At 44.7% G+C, this 10,172-nt stretch overlaps 1 long non-coding RNA gene across 2 annotated transcripts; it reads right to left on the bottom strand.

Moving 5' to 3' along the window:
• Positions 1-239: 239 nt before the first annotated feature.
• LOC143502708 (uncharacterized) lies at positions 240-9,641 on the bottom strand. Of its 2 annotated transcripts, none has more exons than XR_013127122.1 (4): positions 9,340-9,640; positions 8,815-8,980; positions 2,772-4,690; positions 240-375 (listed from the first exon to the last, which is right to left on the bottom strand). It is a non-coding gene; the product is annotated as an uncharacterized LOC143502708 (long non-coding RNA). The 2 variants fall into 2 exon arrangements; XR_013127123.1 differs by lacking the exon at positions 240-375 and adding an exon at positions 382-847 and having other exon boundaries at positions 9,340-9,641.
• Between the last annotated feature and the right edge of the window lie 531 nt (positions 9,642-10,172).

Here is a 10,172-nt window from a genome sequence, read left to right as displayed (position 1 = left end):
CTAATCCTTGTCAGCACCATGGCAAGTCATACCCTCAACTTCTCCCTTTAACAGAACCACCCCTCCCTTTAACAGAACCACCCCTCCCTTTAACAGAACCACCCCTCCCTTTAATAGAACCACCCCTCCCTTCAGCAGCTGTTAGGGGGGTGGTTCTATGTGCTGTGATCTGAGGCTGTGATGACGTCCCACTCCAGAGTTCTAGACACAGGACTGAAAATAAGACCAAGCAACAGCGCTGCGTTTGGAAACTACTTTTAATATCCTGCCCCTCCTAGCAGGTCACATAACTGCCGTACAGCCAGTAAGACAAACGTGAGATTCCTGCACCTTGGACTCCTCAATGTGGGCGCGGGGGAGGGGCTCCACTTCCTCCTTTAACAACAGCATTTGCATATTTTTATAGTCTCTCAAAGTGAAATAGAAAAATAGCCGTCAGGCCGTAAAGGCTGAAGGAGTGTGAGCTGCAAACGGAAGCAAGGGAGACAGTGTGTGTGTGTGTGTGTGTGTGTGTGTGTGTGTGTGTGTGTGTGTGTGTGTGTGTGTGTGTGTGTGTGTGTTTGTGTGTGTGTGTGTGTGTGTGTGTGTGTGTGTGTGTGTGTTTGTGTGTGTGTGTGTGTGTGTGTGTGTGTGTGTGTGTGTGTGTGTGTGTGTGTGTGTGAGTGTGTGTGTGTTTGTGTGTGTGTGTGTGTTTGTGTGTGTGTGTGTGTGTGTGTGTGTGTGTGTGTGTTTGTGTGCTTGTGTGTGTGTGTGTGTGTGTGTGTGTGTGTGTGTGTGTGTGTGTGTGTGTGTGTGTGTGTGTGTGTGTGTGTGTGTCCATCCCTGGAGATGTTCAGCCTCTCCTTACCTGCAAAAGAAAGAACACACACTTCAGACAGCAGAACGAAGCGTACAGGACACACGACCTTAACACACCTGCTGTTTTAGACTATATAAGACCATCCACACAACCTTAACACACCTGCTGTTTTAGACTATATAAGATCATCCACACAACCTTAACACACCTGCTGTTTTAGACTATATAAGACCATCCACACAACCTTAACACACCTGCTGTTTTAGACTATATAAGACCATCCACACAACCTTAACACACCTGCTGTTTTAGACTATATAAGATCATCCACACAACCTTAACACACCTGCTGTTTTAGACTATATAAGACCATCCACACGACCTTAACACACCTGCTGTTTTAGACTATATAAGATCATCCACACAACCTTAACACACCTGCTGTTTTAGACTATATAAGACCATCCACACAACCTTAACACACCTGCTGTTTTAGACTATATAAGACCATCCACACAACCTTAACACACCTGCTGTTTTAGACTATATAAGACCATCCACACGACCTTAACACACCTGCTGTTTTAGACTATATAAGATCATCCACACAACCTTAACACACCTGCTGTTTTAGACTATATAAGACCATCCACACGACCTTAACACACCTGCTGTTTTAGACTATATAAGACCATCCACACGACCTTAACACACCTGCTGTTTTAGACTATATAAGATCATCCACACAACCTTAACACACCTGCTGTTTTAGACTATATAAGACCATACACACGACCTTAACACACCTGCTGTTTTAGACTATATAAGACTATCCACACGATCTTAACACACCTGCTGTTTTAGACTATATAAGACCATCCACACGACCTTAACACACCTGCTGTTTGCATATAAATATGATGCTATTTCCTTTTTTATAATCCATGGGCCTGGTGCAGTTGTGTAAGAGCTAATAGTGATGTGGACAATCCTCTCAGGTACGTTACTCAGGTACATGGTACTCAGGTACATGTTACTCAGGTACATGTTACTCAGGTTCATGGTACTCAGGTACATGGTACTCAGGTACATGGTACTCAGGTTCATGGTACTCAGGTACATGTTACTCAGGTACATGTTACTCAGGTACATGTTACTCAGGTTCATGGTACTCGGGTACATGTTACTCGGGTACATGGTACTCGGGTACATGTTACTCAGGTACATGTTACTCAGGTACATGTTACTCAGGTTCATGGTACTCAGGTACATGTTACTCAGGTACATGTTACTCAGGTACATGGTACTCAGGTTCATGGTACTCAAGTATATGTTACTCAGGTACATGTTACTCAGGTACATGTTACTCAGGTTCATGGTACTCAGGTACATGTTACTCAGGTACATGCTACTCAGGTACATGCTACTCAGGTTCATGGTACTCAGGTACATGGTACTCAGGTTCATGGTACTCAGGTACATGGTACTCAGGTACATGTTACTCAGGTACATGGTACTCAGGTACATGTTACTCAGGTACATATTACTCAGGTACATGCTGTCTGAAGTAACACCCTCACTGGAATTTCCCTCATGCCTCCAAGTCATCACAAGATAATCTACACAAACTTTCAAGGGACCGTAAACACAGAAAGCCCATGATGTCACTGTCCTTGTGGACATTAATTGTGTGTTTGCTTGCCCTGTGGGAGAAACTCCTGCGTGGTGACGTGTGTGTGTGTGTGTGTGTGTGTGTGTGTGTGTGTGTGTGTGTGTGTGTGTGTGTGTGTGTGTGTGTGTGTGTGTGTGTGTGTGTGTGTGTGTGTCGGCCGCGTGTGTATTTGGGTGCCCTTTGCTTCAGTGTGATGTCTAATCCTCTGGGCTGCAGCTCACCAGAACCTGCACACACATTAAGAAGCAGCACGCAAACTTCACTGTGGCCGGTGTGAACACGAGTGAATGCCAGACGTGCCTGTGGTTATCGACACGGCTTCCTGCTCCAGTGTGAACGGAACACTCCACGGAGAAGAACCAGGCAAACCTGTGTGCACATGTGGATTAAATTTGCATCAGAATGTCTCGGTTCACACAAACACACACACACACACACACACACACACACACGTGCGTTTGAACACACACTTTGCGGCAATACTGAACAGCCACAACCATGATCAAAGGTCAGACTCATTGACTTTTCAGCTTCACACACAAGACACATATGTTCCTATAGCTGCCTCCACCCACAGCCTCCACCCTCAGCCTCCACCCACAGCCTCCACCCACAGCCTCCACCCTCAGCCTCCACCCTCAGCCTCCACCCTCAGCCTCCACCCTCAGTGGCACATGTATGGTGGGTGTTTGTGGAGCTCTAACCCAGGCCGGGCACATGTTGCTAAGAATATGGTGTGTGTGTGGCCCCCCCTGGGCAAGATGTATTGCCCACCCGGACACTGAGTCACCAGCAGTGGGCAGCTCAGTGTGAGCTCAGGCCGGAGTTAGTGGAGTAGGCTGCTGAAAGAGAGAAAGAGAGAGAGAGAGACAGAGAGATAGAGAGAGAGGGGGGAGAGAGAGAGAGAGAGGGAGGGAGACCCCAGGGGAACTGAGCTAAGAAGATGTATGCGCACCTGTTTCTAAACAAACAGTTAGGTTTGTCTCTGCTGTGAACTATTAGCGTCTACTGTACATGAGGCTGACGTGAATCAAGGCGTCCCCAGTGCAGACCGTGCTGACACACACCAGACGGGTGTGTGGCAGGAGACTAAGAGACCACCACGTGGTTACCCGTGGTTACCCGTGGTTACCTGTGGTTACCCGTGGTGAAGGCCCCTCCAGCCGTCTCTACCATGGCTGATGTGTAAACGAGACGTTGGCACACTGGGTGCCAGACTAAATGTCCCATAAGGCATTTCACTTCATCATATAAAAGAATACGGACTTCTCCGTGGATCTCCAGACCCGTAGCTCCCCTGACAGTAAGCATGGAGATATTGTGGCCATGTGCTTTTATTTGCATTACCTGTAGTAATGGTGTTGGTGAAGTTTCCTGCAGCTGGGGACCGGCTCTACCGCAGACATAGCGGCTTCCAGGGCTGCACTAGCTCAAAGGGCTTTGTTTGTTTTTGCTGTTTGTGTATTATTCATGGTTACTTATATACACTGTTTCAGTTATAATAGAAGTCAAATATGGCAACAATCAAATTAAATGACTTGAACAAACACATTAGCTCAGCTTTGAGGATTCAGATTCGGTCTTGTTTGGACTGGGGTTGCATTGCTATTCTGAATAATGATTCTTCATTTAAAAAACTGTTTGGCTCATTCTAGGTACTAAAAATGGCCTGTGGTTTGTTCTGATGATTCAGCATGCTGGTCAGTACTGGGTTTAAGCACCAGTAGCCATCCGGTCTGTAATTATTTCAGTATCGCTGTACAGGAAAACGTGCCATGTCTGTTCCCCTCTGCCTGAGATGCATTCAGACACTTCTGTGTGGCAGCGAAAACCACACAGAGTCCAGACTACAGAGCAGGCCCAGATTCCATGGAAATCTAAACACAGGACAGAGTACCAAGCAGCCACAGACACTGTTCAGGCCTCTCGTTAGCACACACACACACACACACATGTTCTGTGTCTCTCTCACACAAACATGCACTTTGTGTCCCAGAACGCAGTCGGAAATAACAGGAGATTCCATCCAGCGTGAGGAAGAGGATGCTACGGGTCGTCCTGCATGAGGAAGAGGAGACTTCATGGCATCCTGCGTGAGGAAGAGGATGCTCCGGGTCGTCCTGCGTGAGGAAGAGGATGCTCCGGGTCATCCTGCGTGTTCCTTTTCTCCGTTATCCAATCTGATTGGGATTTGGGGGGTGATCCGTGCCGGCATGTCTCTGGGGAAATAAACGCTGTGATTAATGTAAGCATGAACAGGGAGGCACCACACACACTCTCTCTCACTCTCTCTCACTCTCTCTCTCTCTCTCTCTCTCTCTCTCTCTCCAGGGGAAGCTGCTGTTTGGCAAACAAAAACACAGGAGCTACAAGCCATGTAGCTCAGTGGCCGAGGACACGTGGCCACTCACACCCACCCCTCCTCCACGCCACACGGCTGATGGCTGACACAACCACAACGCTGATTAATACTGACCCTAATCCCTGTGGCATATTTACAGTACATAACGACTCACGTAACCAAAGTGGACCAGTCACCATGGGCATGGCTCGGTCTAGATAGTGTGATCCAGTGGTGGAGCGGTGCACAGCAGTGAGGACACAGTGTGGTCCTCCTTTGGGTCCAGTGAGGACACAGTGTGGTCCTCCTTTGGGTCCAGTGAGGACACGTTTACCCATTTCCTCCCCACATCCAGTGTACAGATATCTGTGCATGGCCTACAATAGAGACTTCTGTCCTACAATAGGGACCTCTGTCCTACAATAGAAATCTCTGTCTGGTAGTTTCTCATCCCATATCCCATAAACCAGTTAAGCACATCACACACTAGCACACGTCTTCACCCAGAGAGGCACTGTGAGGGCAGTTTGACATCTAACTATGAGGACACACGCCCCACATGGCCCAGCAGCCCGGGTGAAGCCCCGCTGTGCTGCTGGCTGTCCTCCTGCCCAGCTGATGAAGTGACCTTTTGATGCCCTGGGTACTTTACAGCAATCCAGATGACATCATCATATTTAAATTCTTCCTTGCTGTGTTCTGGCACTAAAAGGGACCCACGTGGCATCTCGTCCTGACCCAGGCGGATAATCAGTTCCTTCAACTGGGCTATCTAAATCTGTATACGAGTAAGAACACAACACTCCATCTCAACTCAGTATGAAAATATACATGCACAACCCCTGTTTCTAACTTAAACGATATGAATAATTCATCATTCACTTCACTGCATAAGCCATTCACCGTGTTTACTAGCACAACGCAACTTGGAATTCATTTAGCCCAAGCGAATTACGATATTTGCATTGATTTCCAATAAGAAATGACGCGATCAATAAGGGTTAGCTGATATATTCATGAATAAAGACGCGTGCATCATCGTCGCACAACGCAGAAAATTCTGCAGCGCCGTTTTCCACGCAGACGTCGCCAGGGCGCCGCGCTGAACCGGAGCGGATGAAAATGACGCACTAGGGAGCAGAGAGAGCAATAAACCGGAACGCCGTGACGCGTCGAGTGTTCCGTGTGTCGCGCGACGATAACAAACAACGTCATTCTTTCTCTCCTAAATTATGACGCTTCTACGTTCACGCGATTGTTCGGCTCACTCCATGAGTTTTCTGATGAGCTCTTTGAAATTTCATTAAAAAAAAGAAATACCTCGAGTAGTTTTTTCAAAACAGCTTATTTTGTGCCGTAGACATTCCTAAAGTTGAACTATTTCAAGTACAGAAGTATCAGCATTAATCTGATACCTCAGAAGGCAGGATATCGCCTCCAACTTAGTTTAACTGAAGGCAGGATATCGCCTCCAACTTAGTTTAACTCCTCACCGTTTTAGTTTTTTATTATTGTTAATATTGTATGCTACGCGTCATCTTTTTACATGTAAAATGGTTATATGTGTACGTTGTCGTCGAATTTTCATTTTAAAAATACCAATAAAATCACGCGCTTTGTCCCTAACGTCGCTGCCTTGGAAGTGTAAGTTTCGCGCACAGACAAATGCAAACACGTGCATACATGTGTTCCTACAAATTATCATAAGACATCATAGCAAGACGTGTCGAAGTAGGCCTGCTTTGTCGATTCTGAACACTAAAACATCAAATCCTCAAATATCCACTGATTTAGAAGCAAGGCGCACGAATATATTTTATTTAGATTAATTACATTTTAATTTACAATGATTAAAGTGGATGTGAAGAAAAAAACGTAAATAATGTTATCTTTAAATTATCCAGTTTCTTTAACTATTCGATAGTTCTGTTGTGCAGATTTGCTGCTCGGTTTATCCATACTGATACGTTATTCTTCTTTAATAGTTTCCTTGCTGACTACGTTTTACGGACCATGGACGCTTTTAGTATAAAAATGTAAGAACGTGATAAAATGACAAAATCTGTTCACGCAACAACTCAGTATTGAGTTGACACAATCATTTATAAACGGAAATATGCAAATGTGGCCAAATGCGCGTGTGAATATATTCGAGCATTTGGTGTTCAGTTTCCCCGCTGAGACATTTCTAAATACTTTGTGTTTATTTTTGTGTCTTAACATTTTACCTCAACAAAACGATGACGATGGGGGGTTTATAGAAAACAACGGTCTTGACCAAAGTTGTCCTGACCAGATAAAGTTGCTCCTGTTTGATTTAGTTGTATAACCGGCGCAATAAATATGAAATATACAAATGCATCATTATTCTGGCAACTCCAATGGTTCCACGACTAAGGGTTTTTTCCCCATAAAGATTTATTGGGTAAAACCAACATGTTTCTAAAACTCTTTGAGACAGCAGTTGGTCAGGTTAAAGTGCTTGATTGTATAGCCCTAGGCTCGAATCAAATTGCCTCATTTTGTTTTGTTTTATTACAATACAACAATCTAAAACTTTGACAGAAACGAAATTTGTTTTTTCCTTAACTCGAGTCTTTCCCCTCTATCCGTGTGAGCATCGCTGAAATCACACCATTCAGATGATCAAATGCGATAGTTTTCAACGAAGTTTTCACTTATCTTCGCAGAAAAGAAAAGACCGCTCTCCATAATAACGCGCTGCTCGCTCCCGCCACTCACAGCTGCGCCCGTGAATACGCGCGCCACCTGCCGGTAACATCCTCGTGCACAGCGCGTCCGCCGGCAAACCGCTGCCAGCTTAGATTTTAATCTTGAGAGCCAAAGCAGTACAGACGAACACGCCGTCAATCCAGTAACTCACCACGGATTACTGTAAAAACGACCACGTTCCTCACGACTAAACGAATCTGAGGGGTGAGTTTGGCGCTCGGCTGGATCATCTTGGCTCCACTGAAGGTCTTTCATCTAAACCCCAGTGCACAAACATATAGCTTAATGCGACCAGTGTCCCCCTTTTATTCGTCTCACCATGGCAACCCAAACGCAGGGTTCAGAAATGCCTGATGAAACAAACGGGCTTATTGGGGGCTGCGCGATTCAACCGGGGACACACAGTTAACCCGTGAGAAAACGTGCAAAGCTTTCGCTTTCACAACACACACACACACACACACACACACACACACACACATATATATACATATATATATATATATATATATGTACAATAAATATAGAGAGAAAGGAAAGTGTGTGAGTATATATATATATATATATATATATATATATATATATATATATATATGTTGTGTTATATATATATGTTGTTATATATATATATATATATATATATATATATATATATATATATATATAACAAATATAGAGAGAAAGGAAAGTGTGTGAGAGTATATATATATATACACACACACACACTCTCTCACACACTTTCTCCCGTTATGCCAAGGTAAACCCAGCTAACGTGTAACGTGTAAGGTGTAACGTGTAACGTGTAAGGTGTCCCCTTCTCCAGGACGCGTTCAGTGGTCCCTGTTTATTTACCGCTAGGAATCACGCAGGTTATTATTACAGCGGTTACAGGCTACACTCCACGTGCACGTCAGTGATGTTGCTCAAGTTTCATCAAACTTTAGAAGAAGTCAGACATCGATTTATGTAAAGGACTAGATATCCACTTGTACGTGACTGCTGGAGTATTCCGCCGAGGCTCTCCTGTTTAAATGTGATTGATTGCGCTTTCTCCATTGGACATTCACTACAAACCCGCACAGCTTAACCGTCTGCTCGCTATTTATGAAGCTAAAAGCAACACAAAGCCCTATTGATTTTCTTTAGGTAAAAGCTCACGTATATATATTTATACTAAGAAATACTCCGAAAGCCTGTTTTTGTAGGTTACTAAGGTACAAATTGAACACCAGGGCAATAAGAGGGAAGGACAGAATGTCCGTCACTTACCGCGAGGACTCCAGATACCCCAAAAAAGTCTCAGACGTTGTTTTCCGCCCCGGCCGCTGTGTCCTCGTCCTCGGTCCTCGGTCCTCGGTCCTCGGTCCTCGTCCTCGGGTTTTCTTCGCTCTGACTCAACTGAGCGCAGCTCTCCTCGGCACCGCTATTATTTTCACTAAAATATATGAAAATTTATGCAAATGAAAATCAGCACTAACTGTTCGACTCTTCTTATACTTGGGGGAATTTTCCAGCTCGTGCACCGAAAACAAATGGGACCACGCGGACCTCCTTACATAAACAAATAAATAGTAAACACCCTGCTTTTCAGATAACAACATTGAACTTCAAACGGAGAAGGCTTGAACATTTGAAATTGCTTTGACTCTTCTGAGTGAGCGATTCTCTCCTTATCCCGGTTTCTCACGTTCCTTGTAGCCACACGAGACGTCCTTTGAAAGCGAGTGGTATGAAATGCATAGTAGTAATTTAGACCAGAACTCACTGTATATTAATGAATAGACCAGAACTCACTGTATATTAATGAACAGACGGCCCCACGGCGCCTCTGCGCTGACATGCAGTGTAAACAAATCCACGAGGTTCTCCCGGTTTTTGAGTCTGATCCAAATTAAATCTACTGGGAAGGGGAAAGCGCGGTTCTCCCTTATAGACCCTACAAAATCTGTATCTGTGTTTTATGTGCGTTCTCAGTGAATTAAACCGGCGGTTAACCGTGCAGTGTGATACCCACTGGAATAATTTTTGGTGTAAAAATTATAATTATCTAGAGAATTCGTGCATTTTTATAGACTACTGGAGTATGCAAATTTCTTTTTTTTTCTACTGCATTAACAAGAGAAATAATCTCGCGCTGAGACTATGCTTTGTTTGGTTTATTTTGACACATCTGAGCTCTGGCTCGTCGGAGAAGAAACATGCCAGTTCGAATTCAGATTTGACATTCATTTATAGCCCTGGATGGATCCATACTCTGTAGGGGTCTGGTGACGAAGCACATAGACTCCAGCTCGCAATCTCAAAACGAATATGATGCGTGCATCGTTCGTTGGTTTTGTTACTCTCACGAGAAGTCGTATATATATTTGCGAGTCCCTACAGGACTGTGCCCTGGTGCGCGTGCTCCTTAGTCTGCACTGCCTTGCTGGGGCTGCTTGGGCGCGCGCGTTTCCGCTTGGAAGCGCGTCTCACCATCACGCGTTAACTCTTAAGAACCCGACGTACAACCTTATTCTCAAAGTGCATCTTTTAAGCACATATGCGGGGGGAAAAGAATTTTCTCTCCTAAAACTTCTGAATTCAGCAGTACTAAACGTCATGCCTATTTTTGACCTGGTTCTTTCATT

The sequence above is a fragment of the Brachyhypopomus gauderio genome, unplaced genomic scaffold (genome assembly GCF_052324685.1).
Source record: "Brachyhypopomus gauderio isolate BG-103 unplaced genomic scaffold, BGAUD_0.2 sc201, whole genome shotgun sequence".
In the NCBI taxonomy this organism is placed as follows: Eukaryota; Metazoa; Chordata; class Actinopteri; order Gymnotiformes; family Hypopomidae; genus Brachyhypopomus; species Brachyhypopomus gauderio.
Note: the sequence above shows the minus strand (reverse complement) of the source record. Positions and strands in the feature narration are given on the sequence as shown.